We start from the raw sequence: 27,552 nt of genomic DNA on the forward strand, positions 1-27,552 counted from the left end.
TTCTCATTCCAAAAATAGTCTGCAGTACAGTGCAGTACTTTACACATGCACTATACCTACAACAGTACGGTAGATATCCTTAAATTCACTTAGAACAGATGGCCCTAATACATTACTACATGTGTATTTAGTAAATCTGAGTACAGAAGATGGCCTCACAGCAGTACGGTAGATGTCCTAACACTTACAGTACAGCAGTACGGTAGATGTCCTATCAGTTATAGTACAGCAGTACGGTAGATGTCCTATCAGTTATAGTACAGCAGTACGGTAGATGTCCTATCAGTTATAGCAGAGCAGTACAATAGATGTCCTCACACTTATAGTATTGCAGTACGGTAGATGTCCTAACACTTATAGTACAGCAGTATGGTAGATGTCCTAACACTTATAGTACACAGTATGGTTGATGTCCTTAATTCCATTACAATATAGCAGTATGGTAGATGTCCTAACACTTATAGTACAAAGTATGGTTGATGTCCTTAATTCCATTACAATATAGCAGTATGGTAGATGTCCTAACACTTATAGTACAGAGTATGGTTGATGTCCTTAATTCCATTACAATATAGCAGTATGGTAGATGTCCTAACACTTATAGTACAAAGTATGGTTGATGTCCTTAATTCCATTACAATATAGCAGTATAGTAGATGCCTTTAGATTCACCCAGTACATGACAGCATGGTAGCTGTCTTTAAAGTAGCGCAAAAGAGCATTATGGTATATGTTCTTAATTCACCTTGTACAGTAGTACAGTATATCATTCAAATTCCTTTGATGAGGTTCCTGTGGAAAGTTTCCTCTTCAATCCATATATTTTTTCCCTTAATTTTTGCAGTGTTCTGTAAACATAATTAAAGATTTAACCAATTCATTAAGTCAAATCTTGTCTCCACCAAACTGCATTTCTGCAGTTTCCCTGACATAATGGAGGCAGAATTTAAATTGTCTATTGATTGAACTGAAATCACTCAGAAGTAACAATTATCTCTCCTTAAAACATGCTCATCTGAAAAGGAAATTAATGAAAATTTAGCAGTTTGCAAAAAAGGTTACTCCCAAAAAGACCACAAACTGCAGAAGTAATATTGGCCAATATGTTTCCTAACAAAATCTTTGTCTCTAAATGCAAAACATCCAAATACCATTATACGCCCTCTACAAAGCAGTTGTCAGTGCTGGTATAACAAATTATACCTTAAAACATTTTGATAGGTTATTGCTGGATAATTTAAATAAACAAGACGTTTAAAAATGCTTTACTTTTATCATCTTGATGCTCTTGAAAGGAAAGGAAAGGAGGGAGGGGAGAATTGGGAGGAGGGCGGGAGGCGGCATGCATTTAAAAATTTCCTAAGACTGAAGTAATTTTGTAGATTTGTAACAAGATAAGGTCCTGTTGTTATGAGGAAACATGATTCTACTTTCCACTGACTATAATGAACACATGCAGGGGATTCAGATAGTAAAAGATTTTTTCAACCCCACCCTAAGGTTTAAAATCATGGAGCAAAGGTCCCAGACATTTTCTACGTCCATTATCAGGAAAACAATAAATTGATCATGAAACTGGAGTAAAAAACAAAGAAATATAATCCACTTGGAACCAGAAACTACATCCATTGTCATGTGTGGTGATAAGGTTGCCATAGCTACAGCGACGGAGTGTACCAATGTCAGCATTCACAGTACTACAGTAAGAGGCTGGAAAGTCCAAAGTTTCCAGAGAAATTAAAAGAGACATCTGCCACCTGCGTAGTTTAGTACCAGCGAGCTTTTAGTTTTGATGTGTTTTGTGCAATATATTAAAGAATTATGCATAAAAAAAATCAAACATCGATCAAACAGCTGATAGAGATACCAGTTCTGGGAATCTGTCATCTCTATCAGAGCCAGTTACCAAATGCTAGACTGTCATACTGGAATCCAATCAGTCAGTAACAGAGATACAAATCTCCATTGTTAAAGATACTCTGATTTATTTCCAAGTATAAAGAATAATACTCAAGAGAAAAAATGTTTTATTTTATCTTTCACAATGGTAAACTGATATTGATTGGAAAACACAATCAGGTAATGCAAACGAAAGAGAAAAGATTTTTTTTCTTCAAACATAAAAGCAGAACAGCTGATGACAAATGTATGGAGTTTACGGCCGGAAAATCCATCAAGTAGGAATGGCAGATATCCCAGAAATCTTACCACAAAAAACTTAACCAGTTTGTGGCAGGATGAAATCGATAAAGTGTAATTGCTATATGTGTGACTAGTGTAGTTTTCCTAGAAGCCTGGCAGGACGATCAATAAAAATCAATAAATGTAAATATCAAGGGATTACAATGTAAATCTGGCATCATCCTGTTACATGTTCTATGGCTCCCAATTTCTCCTTTCAAATGATTATGACCACTGACAAAGCTTTGAATCTTGTATTCAACACTACACTCTGACATCACACTTAAGCTTGCACAATGTAATTAATGTTTAATTTCAACCTTTAATTTCAAGTCTGCAAACAGGAAGTGCTTAACAGGGTCGTGCAATATGTCAGAATCAATTTTTATACATGATGTTTCAAAGTGTAGTATGTTTATATACATAGTATACATACAGTTTGTATGTCTGCTGTTCTGTGTCATGTCATAGTTTATATGTCTTCTGTTCTGTGTCATGTCAAAGATTGTATGTCTGCTGTCCTGAGTCATGACATAGCTTGTATGTCTGCTGGTCTATGTCATGACATATTTTGTATGTCTTTTGTTCTATGTCATGTCATATTTTGTATGTCTGCTGTTCTATGTCATGTCATATTTTGTATGTCTGTTGTTCTATGTCATGTCATAGTTTGTATGTTTGTCGTCCTATGTCATGTCATATTTTGTATGTCTGTTGTTCTATGTCATGTCATAGTTTGTATGTCTGCTGTTCTATGTTATATCATAGTTTGTATGTCTGCTGTTCTATGTCATGTCATAGTTTGTATGTCTGCTGTTCTATGTCATGTCATAGTTTGTATGTCTGCTGTTCTATGTCATGTCATATTTTGTATGTCTGTTGTTCTATGTCATGTCATAGTTTGTATGTCTGTTGTTCTATGTCATGTCATAGTTTGTATGTCTGTTGTTCTATGTCATGTCATAGTTTGTATGTCTGCTGTTCTATGTTATATCATAGTTTGTATGTCTGCTGTTCTATGTCATGTCATAGTTTGTATGTCTGCTGTTCTATGTCATGTCATAGTTTGTATGTCTGCTGTTCTATGTCATGTCATATTTTGTATGTCTGTTGTTCTATGTCATGTCATAGTTTGTATGTCTGTTGTTCTATGTCATGTCATAGTTTGTATGTCTGTTGTTCTATGTCATGTCATAGTTTGTATGTCTGTCGTCCTATGACAAATCCTAATGAGTTTGTCAGTTGTTATGACAAAGTTTGTATGTCACTCATAGTCTATAAGTCATAATTCTAGACTCATTGTGTACATCTGTCATTGTAGTCAGAACATAGAACTTTCAGTTGTGTTGTGTTGATGGTTGGAGTGAATTATTGTAATGTATAACAATTTAACAGTATTTCAGCAGCTGAAACATTTAACAACAAAACTACATCCTGTTATGATAAGTGTAGTTTTGATAAACTACAACCCCAGATCATCACAGAATGAGTCCATATGTGCATGCTTATCCTTCATATCTAACTGAATTTTCTTCTTCCTCTTAAGCATGTGTCTATGTTAGGCGGTACTAGAGACTTCTAATCTTTTATCCCCTCACCATAATTACTTTTTCTAAGTATATTTTTGGCAGCATTGATCTGCCCTGACCATCATGCACTGCATGACCTGAGACCATCGAAAGCTCCCTCTGTTGGCAAGTCTCTGGTTGACACCATTAGAAGTTGGTTCCTTGCCCTACGTTAACGAGTACAGTGCGACACCACAATCCAGTGTCTTTGTCTAATACCATGGGGTTGACTTAGGTACAGTGGAGTCAAAGTCAGAGTTGATGAACAAAATACTGACACAATTGTCACATTGTAATCACATATCATTTATACTGTTACCCTAGGATCGTCTGTATTAAAGCATTAAAATCAGCCAATATTTCAACTTCAGAATTTATTGAAATAAAAGGAATAAAAACAATTTCCAAAAACTTTTTTTCTGGTTTAAAATTACAATGGTTTATAACCATGACCATAATTTACATCAATTAGAAAAAGGCGAAACATTTCCTGAGAATTTGATAGAAGAAAGCAATCAATTACAACCTACCACACTCAAATAACCCATTTCATTGGTCACCATATTTATTCTGCAATAAGCCAAGCAGACCAGCACGTAACCTCTGACATGAAGACAAGGGGTGGGCTTATTACAGGACAATAAACCAAGCAGACCAGCACGTAACCTCTGACACAAAGTCAGGGGGTGGGCTTATTGTAGGACAATAAACCAAGCAGACCAGCACATAACCTCTGACACAAAGTCAGGGGGTGGGCTTATTACAGGACAATAAACCAAGGAGACCAGCACATAACCTCTGACACAAAGTCAGGGGGTGGGCTTATTACAGGACAATAAACCAAGGAGACCAGCACATAACCCCTGACATGAAGTCAAGGGGTTGGCTTATTATAGGACAATAAACTACCTTTGACAGGTTTCAACATCAAGAAGACAAAACCAAGGGAAGGCAGCAATTTTGTTGTATGGTTTTAATTCATGACATAACTGAAATGCCCATTTAATGACATCACAATGGTTTTAAGTCTATGAAAAACTTTCTAAGGTATATCAGAAGATTGACATATCTGAAAATATTACATGGGTGAATTCCATGGATAATAGATAAAATCACATCACTTGATTTGTTTTCAAAAAGTGTTGATATGATGCAAGGACATCAACTTTGACTTTCACTTTCTGTTAAAAGTAGAGACATCTGTTCATGGTAAGCGCTGTACAGAAAGTAATGCAAAAATAAAATAAGAAAAAAAATGGGTAGATTTTAGGAGAATAGAGCAAAAAACTTACATATTTCATCATAAAAGTCTGACATTTCAACTGAAAACTTGACATCATCTCTGTAGCATTTAAAATTTCTTTTAAGAGAATCCATAAAAAACATTTTAACTGGATTTCTAATTTAATCTTAATCTTCATAACAGACGCCAGGGCTGCATTTTGGTTAATTAGACGGAGCAACAACGTCACACGTGAGCAAGTTGGATACCATCATAAGGGCAGTCTAGGTGAACCAGTCGCTACGGAAGAGCGATCATGAAGTGCTATTAATGATCAAACAAATTTTAATATCTAATTTCCTGTGTTAAAACATCGCTTCCAGCCGTTACAATGTTCATTTTCTGTAAACCATCACACATTGTAGGAATACAGAATGAGTCTACTAATTTTATAGTACATGTAGTACTGCTTCAAGCTTGTAGCTTTGTCATCAAACAAAGAGCAAATCCTGCATAATTTATTCCATAATAGCGTTTCTCATCAATTGTTTAATGGGAAAAGTAATTTACTATCAGTGAGATGGAGTAAGATTTCTTGACAATCTCAGCATCCATTTTACATATGTACATTCCCCTTACCTACCACTTTCCCCTAAACTTCCCTTTTTTTGTCTCCTTTTTCTCTCTTTCTTTCACTGTTTCTGTCTTTCTCTCACTGTCTATCTCTCTAACTCTGTCTCTCTCACTCTGTCTCTATCTCTCTATCTCAATCTCTCTATCACTCTCTGTCTCTATCTCTCTCACTATGTCTCTCTCTCTCTGTTTATCGCTCTCTATCTCAATCTCTCTCTCTCTCTATCTCTCTCTCTCTCTGTCTGTCAGTTTGAAGCTGAACCTTTTCTGTTTTTTTTACTTGAATCCTGAAGATAGCATCTCTATCACAACATTTTGAAAACATTCAGAAAATGTCAAACCCTGATATGTAAAATCTCTTTATCACATTTAACTCACCATGAACTTTGTATGGCCATACCTTAAACCTATGACATGGCACACCTAAAATTCACAAAACCTGAAACATAGAAAACGTCTTCAATTTCAATCGTATCTTTAATCTTGAATTCAATCCAACAATAGCTTACCAAGATCTGAAAACTTGTCAATCTCTAAACATCATTTTTTAATCTGTCATCTATGCTGGTAATATTAAAAATCAGAGCTTTCATTAAAAGCCTTTATTGTTTGTTAAAATGTACTGCTATTGTTCTTCAATAGGTCTGTTTTTGTCAGTTTCAGGTCTGAAATATTTCCCATGTAAGGAACTGTTACTGAGACTTAACCAAGGACACCTTAACACTAACCATTTCAAAATGATCTAAAGTCAGGAAAATGAAATATTCAAAACTGATAAAAAAGATTCAGCTTACAATCAATTAATTGATTCACATGAAAGAATGCATTCATCAACATCTACACCATATATATCATTCAATTTCACCCAACATTAACATCCTTCTCATCCGACACATTACCCTGGAATCCAGTAAATAAATGGATCTGAAACATCATACCGGATGTTCAGATTTTGTGCATGGTATGCAAAATTAGACTATATAATTGGATCATATAACCACACAAAATAATTGGTTTTGTCCACAACAATCCTAAAACCAATATGTTGGCCAATCCTCGAGGACCGCTTCTGATGATTGTAGGACACATATGCCGGATGTCATTGTCAACAGTTCATTTCTCCTTCATTATCTTCCAGTGTCATCCGGAAAATGTCCTCTATTCAAAATAAGTTGCAAGCAGCGTCGGAATCAATATCTCTTCCTTTAGATAGGACAATAGGCTTTGACATGGCACTCCAAACTTCGCCCGATTTACTTTGGTAGAACACAGAGTATGGTGGGTAATTCTGGTGTGCTATTTAACGATGTCATTTTATGACAGAAGATCTGGTAACTGATGATTAATACAAGGGTGTCATGTATAACATGTACCAAAATCAATGTAACACATCTAGCCAACAATTAACCCATGCCTGGTAATAAGCCCACCCATATATACTGTTGTTTATTGTAATAATATTTCATTATCCTGTAATAAGCCCACCTCCTTTGTTTGAGGGACCGCATCTGCGGAGTGAATCATGTGCCTATCAACTCAGCACCAGGTACTGGTCGCAGGTAGGTAGTTTATCTCTCAGCACCAGGTACTGGTCACAGGTAGGTAGTTTATCTCTCAGCACCAGGTACTGGTCACAGGTAGGTAGTTTTTCTCTCAGCACCAGGTACTGGTCACAGGTAGGTAGTTTATCTCTCAGCACCAGGTACTGGTCACAGGTAGGTAGTTTATCTCTCAGCACCAGGTACTGGTCACAGGTAGGTAGTTTATCTCTCAGCACCAGGTACTGGTCACAGGTAGGTAGTTTATCTCTCAGCACCAGGTACTGGTCACAGGTAGGTAGTTTATCTCTCAGCACCAGGTACTGGTCACAGGTAGGTAGTTTTTCCTCAGAGAACCCGACTTGCCTGCATCACCCAAACCTGGCACATTTTTCAATGACCCTGATTGCATGTTAATAGGATGTTAAGCACCAATAGACCAAACTTACTTTGAGTCAGATGTGATATTATAGTGTCCTGTAATAAGTCCACCCATATCTACTGCTGCACTGTAGCATAACTAGTAAGTGATATTAGAGTGTTCTGTAATAAGCCCACCCATTTCTACTGCTGTACAGTAGAATTACCAGTAAGTGCTATTATAGTGTCCGTAATAGACCGGGCTTATTGCAGTAAATATACATAAGGAATGATATCACAATAACTTATTGTATCTATTGTTGGAGAGGGCTTCTGTCAATCCACTTATAGCTGGAGGGATCATGTTTTAGGGTGAAGTGTTGTCTCAATCATAGCTACTGACTATCTGCTGAAATAAATGAGAGTGAGAAAGGTGTTGAAACTTTCACAAAAAAACCCCACTTAATCTAGATACTGCAAAGCCCATATTTTGGAGTTGAGAGTGGACATAAGCAAAAAGCCTATAGACAGGACAGGAGATTTTGGAAATATTACCGTTGTGTGAATCAGGAAAATATTCCACAGTATTAGATGTTGTGCACATGGCCAAAACAATCACCCAAAGCATGCTACATAAAAAGATAAAAATGTTGTAAATTATCTCAAAAACTAAGGAGGAAACGATAGAGTAATGTTAAAAGATATATTTGACATATGAGAACCAATTTTTTGATTCCAGACACAAAAAAGTGTGAAACATTATCAGCCATTGAGGTCACCGTGACAACAGGTCTAAAGTTTATCACAGCATAGTATCTACTGGGAGTGCCTGTCCTGACCCCACCCACCACTTGACTACCAGACTCTCAAATCGTTCAAGTCACAACTTAAGCCCTACACGTCCTTGCCTAGAAAAGGAAACAGTTGTCTAGCTAACCATTAAGCATGGATCGAGGGAATGCTAACCCTGATAAAACTGCAAGACCCGAGTTTTCCTAACCAACATGGATGTCAGATCCTACTCTGATAAAAGTTCTGTTTCATCTCATCCAATTTGAAACCATGTTTTATACAAAATCTGTCGTGATATGAGTTGTGATGCAAGTCTAATTTCATATGAAACCCCTTATGTGGCTGTAAAGAAAAGCATTGTGTATGAAAGCCATAAAAGTCTACCATTAAATGTAGCCAACCATTCAACGTAACCAGAAGAAGCCAAACAACAGACCTTCATGATGAAGCCAATTTTACAATATTCAATGAAATGATATATTGTAATACTAAGGTTAACTGTATTTATCCTTCAATAAGGCAAAGTAGTCAGAAATTTCCTCAGATCCAAAGTAGGAGGGTGGGCTTATTACAGAACAATAACAGCGGATTTTCTGAGATTTATACTGAAATGGAATAGATATGAATGGCTTATTTCCACACATATGCTTATTACTGAACAAATAGAGTATTTGATACCTGTAGTAACCTGATGTTCATTACAGGTGTTTACAGCTACAACACTACCTGTATATCATAGCACATACCTGTTGATCATTACAGGTGTTTACAGGTACAACACTACCTGTAGTAACACACACCTGTTGTTCATTACAGGTGTTTACAGGTACAACACTGCCTGTATATAATAACACACACCTGTTGTTCATTACAGGTACAACACTAACTGTATGTAATTATGCACACCTGAAGTCCAGCTGAAGTTCAGAAAAAAAGTATGCTTGACCCCTCCCTCCCCTACCCTCCTGCCAAACCTAACTGTTGATAGGCATTAATTAACAATTATCCTATCATTTCAATGTTTGTAGATAACATCATAAAGACACTGCAAAGCAGATATCAGTTCTGTACTCTATCATAAGGCAATTTGTGGTTGAATTTGGATAAAACCCCTACAATCCTATACCAATTACTCTAACATAATTGTGGTGCAATCTACCTTAAATCATGATAAAATGAGAGTTTTCTTTACACATATTTGACACTTTAACAATCCCAAAATATTCTGAGGATGAAAAATACAAAACAGCCTCCTCTGTGTCCCTGTTATTCTGCTGTAGCAGAATGTCTTGTGATCTGATGATACAACAATTGTTTGTACGATTACTCATACGTCCAGCTCGATGAGCTCGACATTGCTACAGTATAATCTACCACTCCCTGCTATCCTGAGTCAAGTTCTACTGCCACAGAGGATCTCCGATCAATACTCGATTCTCCTGTCATACCATTACTCATGGAGAACCTGTAGGGAAAAAACAAACCAACAAACGCACGTCAAACGCGCGCACACGCACCACTCTACTCGTCCATTGATCATGCTCACTGGTAATGAGTACTACACTAAAGCACATTTCCTCTTCTCCTTGCAAACCTGTATTAGTAAATTGATAGCTCATTATTGATTTCCAGAATTTAATGCAAAACACAAATTACTCCACCAAAGGGCAACAGTGTTGTGTTAACTTGTATGTAATTGTGGGTGTGACATCAGATAAATTATCATTAAATTATCAGTACATACAGGAAGTGTTTTAATGATAAAGTAATGAGACCATATCTTTATATTGATTACCGACCAGTTTCAGCCTGAGAAGAGAGATGCAGGTGTTACACCTCACTATACTGTTAACCAACATATGCTCTTCGTACAAGGAACAATATCAATATTGACAGAAAATCAATACTTTCAGAAAAAGTAATATTATTGACATATGACGCTTTCTACACAGAATATTGATGGCCGATGTCGCTGTCAAGTCTAGCATACTGTGAGCAGACGACATTATCAGGATGTCCACATCTTAACCGGAGTATCAAAATCTGTAAGAAATATCGCACTACATGCATGCAGTGTGATACCTACCTGTTATACAGCAATATCCAAACTGAAGAGCGAAGGCCAGCTTTTCACTATTCAACACCAGAGTAATCAATTCTATACATAATAATCCAGTCACCAACTTGTCACTGTTTTAAATCAGATAAAAATTTCCAAAAAATATTGTCACAGAATAAGATGAAATTATACAACAGAGTATGTATATAAATCCAGCGTATTATATCACACACACCTCAGGCGTGTGGACTGCAGCAAGACAGTACACTGGTCCTCTTCTCCTTCCCAGCCTCTGTACCATGTATACTCAGTCAGCACTGAGTGCCAGAGCTAACTGGGCATGCCCAGCACTGCCAAGCATTACATTATATTCTCTGTGGCAACTAGTGCTAACACAGTGACAGCTATCATGTACAGGGATGTTTTCTATGTGTGTTAGCTATTGTCCAACATTCTACTCTTTAACGGACTACTGGCGATATTGTGTATACTATTTGTGTTAAAACTTTTTTCCGAGGTTTCTAAATACATTTTGAACTAAATTTTTGGAAATTGTCATTGAATTCAATAACTCTACAGAGAAGGTTAAAACATATTTTACACATGATTTTAATATACATATGATTCATTGTGCATTACTGTACATCACAGAAAAGCAAGGAGACTACAGTACGGTAAACTGGATTGTTTTGGTGACTCAGGCTCAAGATAACAAGTAACCATTACTGATTGGTATGACATTTTGAAAGCGAAATATGAAAAATTTAAGTAGCGTGGTTGACAAGTTTGAGCCAATTAACTCTTGAATTGCAATGGTTGTGAGAAGCAGAAATTCCAGTTATTCAATGAGTAACCATATTTCGAAGCATTAACGGTCACATGGAACTGAAGTATGCCATCTTTGATTTAGTAATCTCTCCTCAAAATCAAGCTATGAATGTTTTTTACTTATATACGTGCAGCTATTTTAAATCCTGAAACATAAAGGTCTACTTCTGATTTTTAAACATATTTCTGGATCGCCTTGTTAACACTATATTCACTACCATGAGTATCACCTTTACGATCATCCCTTACAATGTTATGTTGCTGCCTTAATTAGAAAAGGGAGAATAAACTTCATTTACACTCATTATGTCTGAATACATCGGTGAAAATGTCATTTATACTTGCGAAACAACATTGACCTCATGACTGTGCATAGTAATGTATAAAAAAGATCCAGAGAGAAAAGTTCTTATAACACAACCAGTAGAAGGTTTGTGTGTGATGTTTCCATGACTACATGGTCACCTTCATCTTATAACACAACCAGTAGAAGGTTTGTGTGTGATGTTTCCATGACTACATGGTCACCTTCATCTTATAACACAACCAGTAGAAGGTTTGTGTGTGATGTTTCCATGACTACATGGTCACCTTCATCTTATAACACAACCAGTAGAAGATTTGTGTGTGATGTTTCCATGACTACACGGTCACCTTCATCTTATAACACAACCAGTAGAAGGTTTGTGTGTGATGTTTCAATGACTACACGGTCACCTTCATCTTATAACACAACCAGTAGAAGGTTTGTGTGTGATGTTTCAATGACTACACGGTCACTTTCATCAGACAAATGAGCAGTATTCAGTATACTAGCACTGATGTTTGTAGTGTACAAGATGTCATTTGTCTGATGAAAGTGACTGAGTAGTCATCAAAACTTCACACTCAAACCTTCTATTAGTTGTGTTATAAGATGAAGATGGGTGTGTAGTCATTGTAACATCACACTTAAACCTTTAACTGGTTGTGTTATATGAACTTCTATTCTTTTGGTATTACCAACTTGGAGAAAATGTTCCAAAATTTAAAAATCCTGAACTAATCATTAAAATCAAGATCAAAATCCTATTAAAATGGATTAAAACTACTGCATCTACAATGTTGCATGATCTATATCAAACCATGACTACCTTTCTACAGTATCATCTTCATGCAGCCATCATTATAACCTTCGTTGTCCTGACATGATTACCCAATGATGAAGATGTCCGACAACACACAGAATATGGAACACTGTCATTAACCAGATATGATGGCAGTAATACAGCTTTAATGAGAGAAGACTATAGATAATATACCGACATACAACAGAACCTCTGTTTACTGACAATCTCAATGTTTTATACAATCACTCTATACTTTAAAGACTGATCCCAGCAGCTGATGCCAAGCATTAATGATCAGTTGCTTTCAGACGGACCAAACTTTGACCACAGTACATAATTATATGTAGCTGGTAATTTGAGATTCTCAGTATCAGTATAAAGGACTTCTTTTTATGACTTAGTATAAAACATTTATGATTAAAAGAAATATTGGCAATATGAGCTTCACATATATTACTTTTCAGTTTAAGTTAAATTTTTATAAAACTTATGTTAAAGATTCAAAAATCAAAATCAAACTGTGAGACCTTTTCAGAAAACACAAGACAAGCAATATTTCTGATACTGATAAAAATCTTTCTGTTCGTAAGTGAACGTCTTAAAAACTTATGGAGCTTGGAACCAATTAGCCAAGATAGACTGTTACAGCTTTTTATATGACAATGTAATACAAAAATTACACATCCCCAGCACCTGTGTTAAATTAAGTTGATGATTAAGGCTTCATCATTTACATGTTCCCGTTCAACATTTTTTTATCCCTGAATCACTTTCACCCCTGATGTTGATGAATCGTTCCATCTATTACACTCAGGGTTGAACCATTTGATGTGCTAAGGGTTGATAGGTGTATACTGGGCGTGTCAATGCATCACCTCAAAACCATTAAAGAGCAAATTATTGAGAATCTGTGTCAAACACATGAAATCTGGAAGCAATTTTTGTTGAAAAAAGGCATTCTCTAAAAGTAAACCAAATTATCAAAATTTTCTGTTAAACTGGCGTCCAGGAGTGTAAGTGACTATTATACAGAACAGCTTAGTCAGCCAACAGATCCCTTTTCACATCACACCCTTATATGAGGAAACATCTTGAAAGAGTTCATTCAGACATATATTATGTAGATGAAAACTTTCTATGTCTTCCAATCATCCCCTACTCACATCTGAGTTAAAGGGAGCACTTATTGTATCACGGTATAAGCCCAGGGGTCACTATGACCACAAAGTAGGGGTGGGCTTATTACTGGTCAATGATATAACAGTTGTTGCCATTTCTGCTGAAACTCGGTTGATTAGGGTCATTTTGGGATAAATCAGTTAAAAATTCATGTACCAGGCCAAGAATTTAAACGGATGCCCTGTTGGTGTTACAAATAAATGTTATTAAGTATGTAATTCTGGTTGAAAATAAACAGTAGATTTTTACCATATCATAAGCTTAACTACAGCTTTATCATTACAGGGTTAAGGAGACAAAAGCTGCTTTGCCTTGATACAACAGGACAACATGTGGCTAAGGCCTGTGTTCCTACATACCTCTTATGCAACATTGCAGATCAAAATGTGCTATGTTTGTGACAGCTGTCAAAAGCTTATAGTATGTGCCAGGACAGTCAGTAGGCTAAACTCAAGTCGGCATTCTCAACATACATCTACAGGATGCATCTTATATTCTGAAAGATCTACCGCGGCTGTTTTTGTTACAAGTGGAATGATGGCTCCAACACATAACAAAGGCAATATTATGCACCCGTCTATCTAGATGCTCTCATGGAAAAGTAAGTCACGTCTTTGATCAGAGATTTGAAAAGAAATAAAAACAAAAAAATGAAATACCCATGAAGATTTTGATCACATATCCAACATGATATATATGACTAAGTAATGAGAAATCCCTTGATTATAAAAAAAGATAATTACTTACCTAACTTTTGTGTAGATGTTCTGATGTGTGTGTGACATCATAGTACGGCTATACTGTGGTCTACACCAGAGCAGATGCTTTCCATTCAATGTAACACTTGAATATCAAAGGAAACGCCTGCAAACAGATAGAACATGTTGGTAGTCCCAAGATATCCATTCTAATCAGACACTGCTTCCTATACATAGAACAGGACAATAATTTTAGCGTTTCACTACCAAGGAAAAAAAGTCATCTAATGAATTAATTAAAAAACAAAAGAGGGGACAATCATTATAAATTTCATTCCTATTTTACCAAAAAAATAATGGCAGCCAAATTTTCGTTCTCTCATACATGAGGGAAGAAATAAACCCGAAAAGGAAATCTGGTCATATTTATACGGTTACTGAGGAGGGAGGTTTAGCCAGAATTCCGTTCAGGATAAAAATTGGCTCAAACTTGTGAGATTTTCATATAAAGATATATTATTACATAACCAGGCTTATGCTCTTTTCCATATGTAATTTTCAGTCACACGTTATAAGACTAGTTTCTTCCCCACAAGTTCTAACTTGTGTAATTTTCAGTAATATGTTATATGAACAGGTCTCTGTTCTTCCCCACAAATTCTGACTTGTGTGATTTTCAGTAAGATATATGACCAGTCTCTGTTCCTCCACACAAATTCTGACTGGTGTACTTTTCAGTAATAAGTTATATGACCAGTTTCTTCTTCATAACATGTATAGCCATGCTTTCCTATTACAATATTTTAAAATCTGAACTGTACTTAAATATATGTAGATATGTAAAACATGAAAGAGAGGGCTCATGCACTAAAGTAGCTGAAGGTCTCTCATCCACTGACATTTAAAGTTCATCAAAGTGTTGCCAGGAGAGACCCTTCGCTGCCTCCAACAGCTGGTGGAATTAGTTAGGAATGTAAGGGTGATATGGTACTGTGTGAAGGGTATTAGATTCCTTAACTGTTTGGCTCCTCCTAATACACACTGTCACCCCAGACAGCCGACTTGTTCTGTCCTTCAGTATTTACTTTGATGGCAGAACTATACATTCATGTATTGTTATGATAGTAAAATCTCAATAGCTCTCCTGATGAGAATTAATCCAGACTAAACATAGTTTCTTACTGATGTAACTTTTACTATTCAACTCCCCTCCCCCGTCCCCCTCCCCCGTCCCCCCTCCCCGTCCCCCCTTCCCCGTCCCCCCTCCCCTGCCCCTTGTTAGATATTACAAAATGTGCTTACATAAAAAAGGAACTTATATCACAATATTTCCTGTTTTTTTCTCTTTCACTTTAGAAAAATGACCTACTTTTAAGCTGACCTCCATTTAGGTACATAAAAGGCGGCATTAAGATTATTGAAAATGTTTATATACCTACAAAATGATGGTAGGGTTAAGTAAGGTGGCAAGGTCATGTTTTTTGTTTGATGACATGAACAACGAAACAATAAATACTTGACTTTCTGGAAAGTGATCCTTACATGCAGTCACATGGCTGTCACATGACTGTCAGATGCACTTGGACTGAGTGATTCACAATACACATCTATTTATAAATTTGACATACATTTTTTTCCCTCTATAACTGCTAATAGACTTAATTCCCCAATATTATAATAGGGAGCTAACTTTATCACTTCCAACAATTTCTAACTAGGAGTGACATTAAGCCAAAGTTGTATCCACTAGTAGCTGTACATATTGGTATCATCATCCTAGAATGCAAATGTCTCTCCATGAACCCTTGCTGGAGATTAAAATTACTCCACAAAGCTCACCAGAACACTATGACTAATTAGGCACCATGTAAATTTAGTTACTAATTGCCTCTAATTACACAGAAGAGCTCCATGCATTGATACTGGAGAGCTGCGGTGATGTATGGTAGAGACAATCTTTCATGTCAATAACATCACCAGCCATCAATAATTCACACCATGATAGATGTGGATGTATTTACAATTCTACATATGTGTCTTTATTCAAATTTAAGCTAATTTTAAAAATAAGAGTCAAGGACAACGGAAAATCCCAATCTGTAACATTCTAGGAAGTAAACATCGTAACTACAATGGACCTCATCACAATTTGATGTACTCAATAATTACATGATGTTACCGATATACTGTAAATTACTTAAGATTTCGTAAATACTTTATTTCCTTAACATATCAATTCAGACGTATTCGCAATTACATAATTTCGCGAACTGTGATCTAGAAATGACTTTAAATTTGCGAATGATGGGCTGTAACATAGATATATGGACTCCCATATTCGTAACTAAATCAGCATTAACATTTCTTGATGTAATTAAAATCTATTTGATGTAAATAAACATTAATTTGATGTATTCATATACATCCATTTGAAGTTTGAATGACTATACATCAATTTGATGTCCTCAACATTAATTTGATGTATTTCGGAACATTTTCTTAAGGTTGATATCGTCAAAAGAAGAGAAGTTCTTATAACACAATCAGACAAATGACCAGTGTAGACTGTACTAGCAGTGATGTGTCTAGTGTATGAGATGGTATAGAATCGACCAACTTTTTCAGCTGTAGTATAGCCTAAGCACACAAAGGTCAATGATAGTGTGATGAGATGATAAAAAGTTTGTAGTGCAAAAAATACAAGATTGTAACAGACTGTAGTCAATTTTGCTACGCTTTTTTTAACACTTGGTCATAGATGTGTGAGAGTCTGTGGCCTCCATCCTCCTCCTCCCCCTCCTTCCCCTCATCCCTGTTTATTAGTATTGGCCCACTGCAGCGTATCCAGATGGCTTCCTTAACCAGTCACTTGAAATTTCAGGTTGTTTTCCCTGTTGCCTAATTTTAAAATTCCACGTCAATCATATGATTTTTCTGCGTGGAATGATCTGTGCCAATTTATTGATCTGGAAATGAAAATGTTTTCGCTCTGATCAAATGAATTTTTTGCCTTCTTGGGATCTCAAAATTCCACAGACTTTCTACACAAAATTATAGTACAGCCAAAAGTTTCCTTACCAACTTGCACACTATGTACATCAGTGCCAATACGCTCCACATTGGTCATTTGTCTGATAAATGTGAATGTGTAGTCATCGAAATGTCACATTAAAATCTTCTACTGGTTGTGTCATTAGATCTTGTGTTCTATTAATTTCATGGAATCAACATGAATTCGATTTACTGAATATTGATCTCATGAAACCATGATCTGGATCAAATCTAATTTATCATTTGGTGTGTACAGTATAAAATTATAAATGTACTGAAAGATGCTTAGCCTCGATTTGAGTCACGTAAAAATTATTCAGTCCAAACTGTTTATAAAGGTCACTCAAGTGCTTACAACAGCTGAATGTTTCAAACAGAAGTCAATACTGCAAATTTACAAGTGCGAAATACTTGTCTAAAAAACCCCCATAGATTTATCTTCCACTCCTGGTAATTAAGGTTGAACACTGGCTTTATTTACTTAACGTGATCTAGCACTCATTAAAACTGACCAAGACAAAGGATCAGGCCACAATAACGATAATCTACTTTTCAGGCCAATAAAGTCAGCCAATCTAATACACCAGAGAGTCACCTTATAACTCTATATGATATGGGGCAATTCAATTCGCCAGTCTGTTCAAATCCGAGTCATTTTGATCAGTCTCACACAAACAGCTCTGCAATATTCATGTACACATATAAATGAAATTTCCCTGGTCGTGCAACCCTGTAAATATTTCATAAAACATTCCCTCCTTTCATGATAATTATGTTGGTTCGTATGACAACATACAAAGGACCATTAGAGATAAAACCATTTAATTACGAGTTTATTACACAATACCGCATATTTAGGACATCATTGCTTCTCTGGTCAAAATACACAGATCCTGCAACCAAAGTTTGCTATTGATTTCTGTACTGAATGTTGTGATGCCTGCTGGGTAATACCAGCTACAGCCATCTTTGAGTTTAAAATCACCTACGTAGCGAGGTCAGTCGATATTTTCATTTGTCACACAATTGATCTATTCCGGAGTAAACATTAACTAGTGTACATCTGGAGTGACCTCCCTTTGTCAGTATATTTCTCTGTATATTTATATATATATCAGTAGATTCGGTATACTGTTTTGTAGGATTAAGTTATAGATAAATCTATTGACTTGTTCTATATGCTAATAATGGAGATACTACAGCCCTGATTCAGCTTAGGCTTATCAATGGCGAAAAACGGTATCATTTATATGCAAATATATACAGGATGTATTCAATCTGTCTGTGCCACAATACGCTATTAGAAGACATTATAAACCAGCTGGAACACCAATTTAACTCTTTTTTTACATGAATAAGTATCCCACACATTCAATGTAAATGTTTCTGGCTCCACTTTGTCACAGTGAACTTCAGAATAAGGACATGCATGGTTTTTTTCTGTTATAAGTTTCTCTATCTTCCAATTATACTCCTTGAGCTCTCACTTTTTAGATATGTCTACTTGACCAATACTTTAAAAAGAATTTATCAGTAAAATCAAATTATATAGAACACAGAGACATTAATCTGGACCCTTTGGACAACACCTTTACAAGCTTCAAAGATACAGTTGTAATATAAAGTATCAATTTTCTTTTGCATTCGAAGATGTGTTACTACTTTTCCTCAACAGAAGCAGGATCTTCTCTGTTGGGGGCACGTTTTAGTGCCAGGGAATCTATGTATCTATGATATGTGTTATAACCAAACTGTGATGATGAAAGTCACTGTATCTACTGGAGTACACTCTCCAAGGTTAGCCACACTTCAATAAAAGTCAGTCATGCATGGACAATTGGTACTCAACTAGCAGGCTATAGCTAATCAACACTAATTCAGGGCCTACAATTCTACATCATTACAAGGCGTTAAACATCACACTGCTGATACACACCTAGGTGGAAGTCTGCATCACTTTAAACAGCCCTCATTATTACACGAGTGCCTCCATTTGGATTCAAACTCAGGACCTCTGACATACTACACTTTTGCTAAACCATTCAAGATAAGGAGTAAATCTCTCCATCTGAGCAGTATATAGTAGCTAGTATTTACCTAGATCCTCTTCAGGAAAGATTTGTCCTGAGTTTCCGGGAGTTACGTCGACAGTAACAGTAACAATAATTATCAGCTGGATTCCCTACATGTGTGCTAGTGTAATAAACATACTTATTAACATCAATGCCTCTGCCAAGATTTAAAACCAAGATCTGTGGTTTACAAGTCTTACTCAACTTATTGAGTTAAAGAGAAGACTTCTTCAGCTAAGCAGTATAATTGCCATTACCACATCAGTAATTGTTAACTCCGTGCACTTGTTATACCTTAGTACTTGTCATAATTGACAAGGTAACCAATCCTAACTACAGCTAAAGCATTTCTGTGTTTAATGACAGACATATACATACACATTTAACACTTCATCTGTCAAATAATTTCTTCAGTCTTTTTTTTCTTGTTTTTTTTAAAGAAAAAAATTTACAAAAGAAGATATCCCCTTATCCCCTTCAAAAGTATAATTAAAAAAAAAAAAACAATTCCTTTTTAGAGTCTAACATATCTTTTCTATGCCAATCACAACTGCCAAATATGGCCAAATTAAGGTAAAGACAGTCGGAGAATACGTAATGACAAGGAATAAGAATATTACCATATCATGGTTGGTCTAGCTAACGACATCCTGTACAATTAAACACTCTGTACTCATGTGTAACCAATATATTACAATTATGCCATTGTTACATTTGATTAAATTCACCTGCCTGTAGAAAATAAAATAATTCAGAAGTAGAAAGAAAATCCAATATATCAATATTTACTTACTCTCACACATTCAATATAATTTCATACCGTCAATTACAAAAAAATATTTACGCATGTAAATCACATAGAAAGTAAATGTTGACAGATCCTTGCCTTTTATGCTTATACCAAAGAACAGTTTAGAGGTAATATTTCTCCAGTGTGTCTTTACACCTCAACACAATAGAATGTTTATACACAATAATATTAAACCTGAGATACACATAAAATAAAATTCAAGACTTACTCATTTTTCACTGCATGTACATTCTACACACAACACCGAAATGCCCAGATTCACAAGGTTTTACTGTAAACACATACCAAAATGTTCAGACTAGCAAGGTTCCACTGTACACACAAACCAAAGTGTCTAGACTAACAAGGTTCTACTGTACACACAAACCAAAGTGTACAGACTAACAAGGTTCTACTGTACATACAAACCAAGGTGTCCAGATTAACAATGTTCTACTGTACATACAAACCAAAGTGACTAGACTTACAAGGTTCTACTGTACACACAAACCAAAGAGTCCAGACTAACAAGGTTCCACTGTACACACAAACCCAGGTGTCCAGACTAACAAGGTTCTACTGTACACACAAACCCAGGTGTCCAGACTAACAAGGTTCTACTGTACATACAAACCAAAATGTTCAGACTAGCAAGGTTCCACTGTACACACAAACCAAAGTGTCTAGACTAACAAGGTTCTACTGTACATACAAACCAAAGTGTCCAGACTAACAAGGTTCTACTGTACATACAAACCAAGGTGTCCAGACTAACAAGGTTCTACTGTACACACAAACCTGTACACACAAACCAAAGTGTCCAGACTAACAAGGTTCTACTGTACATACAAACCAAAGTGTCCAGACTAACAAGGTTCTACTGTACATACAAACCAAGGTGTACAGACTAACAAGGTTCTACTGTACACATGGACCCAGGTGTACAGACTAACAAGGTTCTACTGTACATACAAACCAAGGTGTACAGACTAACAAGGTTCTACTGTACATACAAACCAAGGTGTACAGACTAACAAGGTTCTACTGTACACACAAACCAAAGAGTCCAGACTAACAAGGTTCCACTGTACACACAAACCCAGGTGTAAAGACTAACAAGGTTCTACTGTACACACAAACCAAAGAGTCCAGACTAACAAGGTTCCACTGTACACACAAACCCAGGTGTCCAGACTAACAAGGTTCTACTGTACACACAAACCGAGGTGTCCAGACTAACAAGGTTCTACTGTAAATACAAACCAAGGTGTACAGACTAACAAGATTCTACTGTACACACAAACCATGCTGTCCACACTAACAAGGTTCTACTGTACATACAAACCAAAGTGTCCAGACTAACAATGTTCTACTGTACATACAAACCAAAGTGACTAGACTTACAAGGTTCTACTGTACACACAAACCAAAGTGTCCACACTAACATGGTTCTACTGTACACACAAACAAAATGTCCAGACTAACAAGGTTCTACTATACACACAAACCAAAGTGTACAGACTAACAAGGTTCTACTGTACATACAAACCAAGGTGTACAGACTAACAAGGTTCTACTGTACATACAAACCAAGGTGTACAGACTAACAAGGTTCTACTGTACATACAAACCAAAGTGTCCAGACTAACAAGGTTCTACTGTACACACAAACCAAAGTGTCAAGACGAACAAGGTTCCACTGTACACAAAAACCAAGGTGTACAGACTAACAAGGTTCTACTGTACATACAAACCGAGGTGTCCAGACTAACAAGGTTCTACTGTACACACAAACCAAGGTGTACAGACTAACAAGGTTCTACTGTACACACAAACCGAGGTGTCTAGACTGACAAGGTTCTACTGTACATACAAACCCAGGTGTCCAGACGAACAAGGTTCCACTGTACACAAAAACCAAGGTGTACAGACTAACAAGGTTCTACTGTACATACAAACCCAGGTGTACAGACTAACATGGTTCTACAAAGGTTCCCATTATATATACAAACCATATATCCAAACCAACAAGGTTTTACTGTTGAATGTGATTCAATTGGACACACAAACCAATGTTTTTTGAGCAACCAAGATCCACTGAACTCATTAGAATACAATTGCATGCATGTATCATACAGCAGGAGGTTTAACATCTATGTAAGTAGGACAAATTTGCTATTTATCTTGACAAAATAACCTCTGTACTGATAGATTCCTAGCTTACCTGGTTTCTACCTGCACTTGTTCTGGTGCACCTATATGTTGTCTTAAGTAACGTTCACAGGTAAAAGACAAATCGTTCCCATTCCACAATCAAATCCAGCTTCTAACTTCCGTTAGATTGAGCTGAATACTATACACGCAGTGGCAGCTGAAGTTTGTAGATTTCGTCTATAATGAACAGCTGACAACTTGTATTCTGTTTCTGACTGAATGATCATGAAAGGAAAGGGAAGAAAAGAAAATTGTGTCATCAAAAGACGCTAATACTGATCTGATTTCTTAAATTTTTAACAATTTTATAAAGGGAAACTAAAAAATCAATGGTCAAAGCGAAGAAACTATGAATGGTGAGTTAAGGTTGTGTGACTCTTAGCCAGTTCATAACAGATTACAACCTACTGATCTGTGTTAGTGCTTCGCAGTGACAGGACAATGATGAAATGTAATCAATTTATTGATATAATCAATTAACCCCATCACATACGATTATCGAATATACAGTGTATCTGCCTTCTGCCCTCATACAAACATACAATATGTCAGTATCTGCCTGCCTGCCTGCAATAATATTGTATAATTTCTGCCCTCATACAATATGTCAGTATCTGCCTGCCTGCAATAATATTGTATAATTTCTGCCCTCATACAATATGTCAGTATCTGCCTGCCTGCGATAATATTGTATAATTTCTGTCCTCATACAATATGTCAGTATCTGCCTGCCTGCAATAATATTGTATAATTTCTGCCCTCATACAATATGTCAGTATCTGCCTGCCTGCAATAATATTGTATAATTTCTGCCCTCATACAATATGTCAGTATCTGCCTGCCTGCGATAATATTGTATAATTTCTGTCCTCATACAATATGTCAGTATCTGCCTGCCTGCAATAATATTGTATAATTTCTGCCCTCATACAATATGTCAGTATCTGCCTGCCTGCAATAATATTGTATAATTTCTGCCCTCATTCGAATATACAATTCTGGTATCTGCCCCCTGCATTGCTATATCATAATTTTTACCCTCATATTAACCCTGTGTATATGCTCTGTACTCATACAAGTGTGCAAATTAAGTTCCACCACTGTACACTCAAGTTTTCACAGTGGATGAAATCTTGACAAACAAAGTCACACAGATTATTGTTTCTATTTGGTTCAAATTTCAAATTAATTTTGGTCTCAAATCAACAAATCTAACATGTTCAAACCTAGAACAGAATCTCTCTTCTATGATTATGAATAAAGACATTTGATAACACTGATCTGTTGATAGTATGATAAAATCTTGATTTCACACATTCTGATTCAGAAATTTTTAAAATGCCTCATCAGAATTGTGTAAATCAAGCGGAAATGTGTGCTCAATGATGTGTAAAAATAAGCAGTACTGTATATTTATGATCATTTGAGTAGACGTACATTCTGGTGATGCCCAAGGCAGTTTCAACAACTGTTGTCGTCTACTGTGCCAATTAACACTACATCTTGGTGTTTAGTGCGGACAACAGAGTGAAAATCCAATAATTTCACCGATACTGGATGATTTTTTGCTCAATGTATGTTCTCATACATAAATAATTATCCATCGTAAAATGACTCACCTACACGGTTATTGACATAGCTATATCATGCCTCCCAATGACTCGGAACTTGAGCATTAGAGAGCAGAATCGATGTCCTTACAGCTCCTAGGCCTTTAACACTTCTGGTTTACTCGTACAAAATTACAACCTCCTTGAGTCAATTTGACAATTGTGTTTACAAAGTGTTCAATAATGCATGTAGGTGATTTCTTATCTACCGTACGGCCAAATTACTCATTGTTGTTCAGTTGGGCCCAAATTATAATTTTACGCTATTCATGAATTTTCAGCAGAGCTTTTTAGAAAAATTGCAAATCCACCAGTCATCAGTGTATTCCTAGTGGAGCACATTCTGAAGGCTGTATAATAGAACACTATTGATCTAACATATCTAACAGTACAGCAAGTCTTCTGAATACTCGCTCAAACCTCATTAAGAATTTATTTACATAATGACATCATCAATTTCAAACATTTAAAAGACCTTAATAAAAATAAATTAAGTGTGTAAATTTAAAAATAATATAGAAAATGCATTCTTTGTGCCTGTTTATATTCAATCATTTGGGCATTCATTTCAGAATTGAGGATTTTGTATGTGGTTTTCTGAAGGGCTCATGTGTTATTGAAGTTTGAATTGCTAAACTCCCCTGGTATAAACAGGAAAGCTAAATATAAAACAAGATAAATATAGCAAGTATCCAGGTGGTAGCATACATGTCACTGTACTTTGAAAGGAGATTGGTACTAAATATTTTAAATACTAGCAAATTGATTTTTTTAAAAGTCTGCTTTCATATATTTCTCAGCTAATTCCATTCACAGTAATAATTTGTATGTGATTAGAGTTTAGAAAAGTGTTGAATTTCTGACTTCCAGGTAAACATCAGTGATAAAATTGTACAAACACTTGTGATCTTTAACAGATTAACATAGAACACGGATTTCACCTCCCGTTAAATAAAAGTCAATAGTTTTGGACTGCCCAAAAGAGCATTCATTAAAAGTCAAGCATTTAATTACACAGGCAAGGATTTTGTGGACTAGATAAGGTATGGAACTGATTGTCTGGATGTGACAGGCATCACAAAAGACCTTATCAGATGTAAGAGAAGGTTATTGCCTTGAGTCTATTGCTTAATTGCATGTACAAGGTCTTCTAATCAACAGGACACTAAAATAATTATTGTGTAATGTAGCTTAACGTTTCCGGTGTTGATATACTTTTTAAGTGTTTGTTCAAATACATCAAGCTATGGCTAACCATAGACTTGTCTTATACTGACCAGAGACCAGACTAAAGCCCAACCATAGACTAGGTTAAGACTGACTACAGACCAGACTAAAGCCCAACCATAGACTAGGTTAAGACTGACCACAGACCAGACTAAAGCCCAACCATAGACTAGGTTAAGACTGACCACAGACTAGACTATGGATGACCTAACCAATCGTTTCTACAGGACACATAGACAAGACACCATGTGTCTTGAACTACATAACCAATCATCTCTACAAGACACACAGACAAGAAACCATGTGCCTGTAACTACCTTACCAAGTATCTCTACAAGACACACAGATAAGACACCATGTGTCTTTAACTACATAACCAATCATCTCTATAAGACACACAGACAAGACACCATGTGTCTGTTACTACCTAACCAATCATCTCTATAAGACACACAGACAAGACACCATATGTCTGTAACTACCTTACCAATCGTCTCTACAAGACACAAAGACAAGACACCATGTGTCTGTAACTACCTTACCAATCATCTCTATAAGACACACAGATAAGACACCATGTGTCTGTAACTACCTAACCAATCATCTCTACAAGACATACAGATAAGACACCATGTGTCTTTAACTACCTAACCAATCATCTCTATAAGACATACAGACAAGACACCATGTGTCTGCATAACTACCTCACCATTTTTTACAAGACACACAGACAAGACACCATGTGTCTCTCAACTACCAAACCAATTTTTACAAGACACACAGACAAGACACCATGTGTCTGTAACTATCTAACCAATTTTTACAAGACACACAGACAAGACACCATGTGTCTGTAACTACCTCACCATTTTTTACAAGACACACAGACAAGACACCATGTGTCTGTATCTACCTAACCAATCTTATCCTTTTAGCCTGGAATTTTTACTCTTCCATCCAGTTATAACTTTTATAATGAAAAATAAATTAAGAAACCTTTGAAAACAGATGAAAATTTAAGACTACTTCCTGGAAAAGTGTAAAAATGATACTAAGCCAAAGAACAATATGATCACACTTGTGTCTTGTAATGAATGACCTCACTCTGATGTTAAAGAGGATGATAAGTGTAGTGTATATACAACTTAACATCAGTGATTTCCACCAAAATAACCCCAGCACCTAGTTATCATGGTCTTTATAAATACCAACTGATTGTCAACCTGTGACTGTTTCATCTTTCACTAAGTGCTAAAGTTTTTCACGTTCTTTTGAAACCTTACAGAATTTATTCTTTAAATCAAGCATAACACACAAAATTTCAACTTGTTAAATAAAGTGTTTTAGATGTACCACACTGAAACTGCACTTTACACAAAGCAATAAATCTCAAAACAGATTTAATACTTCAATGGTTGTATCACACCAATTAATACCTCGGTTTATAACCTGCAACAGACATCAGCTACTCGCATGTTGTCACGTCAACTACACAACAAATGTCAAATGCCACCCTGGTTATTTCTAAGCTTGGATCGATAGTTTGCTCATTTCCTTTTCCATGAAGGAAACATCTCATTCTACAATATAATTTATAGATTTCTACTAAACGTGTAATTATCACCAAGATTTTGAACCTCTCTGGAATCATCATCAACACTTCTGACAGCATGTTGTTTGCTGGTAATAACATTTTTGTTTTTTTAGCATTGCTATTGTAACATAAGAAGATTTCTGAAACTCCTAATACGTTCTACATAATTACAGAGAAACAGTGATTTAACTTGGTCTAAAAGTTGATATTACACACTTCAAATTGAATCTTAAATCAGATTAAAGCGTGTTGGTACCAACACACGATGAAAACCTCAGTATCAGGAGCTTAGCAGATACTTAATAATAACAAATAAAAAGTAAGACCACACCAGAAACAGATTGGATACCAAGAAAACAAACAGTAAGACTGCAACACAAAATGAGAAGCCAAAGAGACTCCAAAACAAAAGGAAAGCCAACATCAGGAAATGAGGAAACAAATAGGAAGACAAAAACTGAAGGGACACAATAAAAAAAAGACTTGACAACAAAAATTTATGACATAACTATACCAACAGGCACAAATTCTAAATTACAAAAAAAGAGGCAATTACGATACCACTAATAATTTAATACCACACTAAGCCAAGGAAACATGATTCATACACATTACAAAAGCCTTAAATCTTTCTGTCTCTGGTTTTACATCCTTAAAAGACATGCTCCTTTTGGAGACATTGCCAAAAAGAAAGAACCAAAAAATTCATTCCAAGGTGACAGTGAAATTATTTACTATGCTGCTCCCCCTGTGGGAGTTTCCGAGGAACACATATGAGTGTATGGCAATAAACCATACATACATGAACTTTGTATGAACTTTAAAAC

At 36.0% G+C, this 27,552-nt stretch overlaps 1 protein-coding gene across 3 annotated transcripts in view; it reads right to left on the bottom strand.

The window, feature by feature from the left end:
- LOC132559968 (neuroglian-like) overlaps positions 1-27,552 on the bottom strand; it is a 95,103-nt gene that overhangs the window by 55,025 nt on the left and 12,526 nt on the right. Inside the window, exon 2 of one of the 3 annotated variants that reach the window (XM_060224610.1) lies at positions 14,217-14,333. The gene's annotated coding sequence lies outside the window, so the exon portion shown is untranslated. Of the gene's footprint in view, positions 1-10,380; positions 10,596-14,216; positions 14,334-27,552 lie in introns of those variants that run through there. The other 2 variants (XM_060224609.1, XM_060224611.1) reach the window with 2 other exon arrangements.

The sequence above is a fragment of the Ylistrum balloti genome, unplaced genomic scaffold (genome assembly GCF_031769215.1).
Source record: "Ylistrum balloti isolate Yb309-2 unplaced genomic scaffold, AGI_CSIRO_Ybal_v1 Utg371000, whole genome shotgun sequence".
NCBI lineage: Eukaryota > Metazoa > Mollusca > Bivalvia > Pectinida > Pectinidae > Ylistrum > Ylistrum balloti.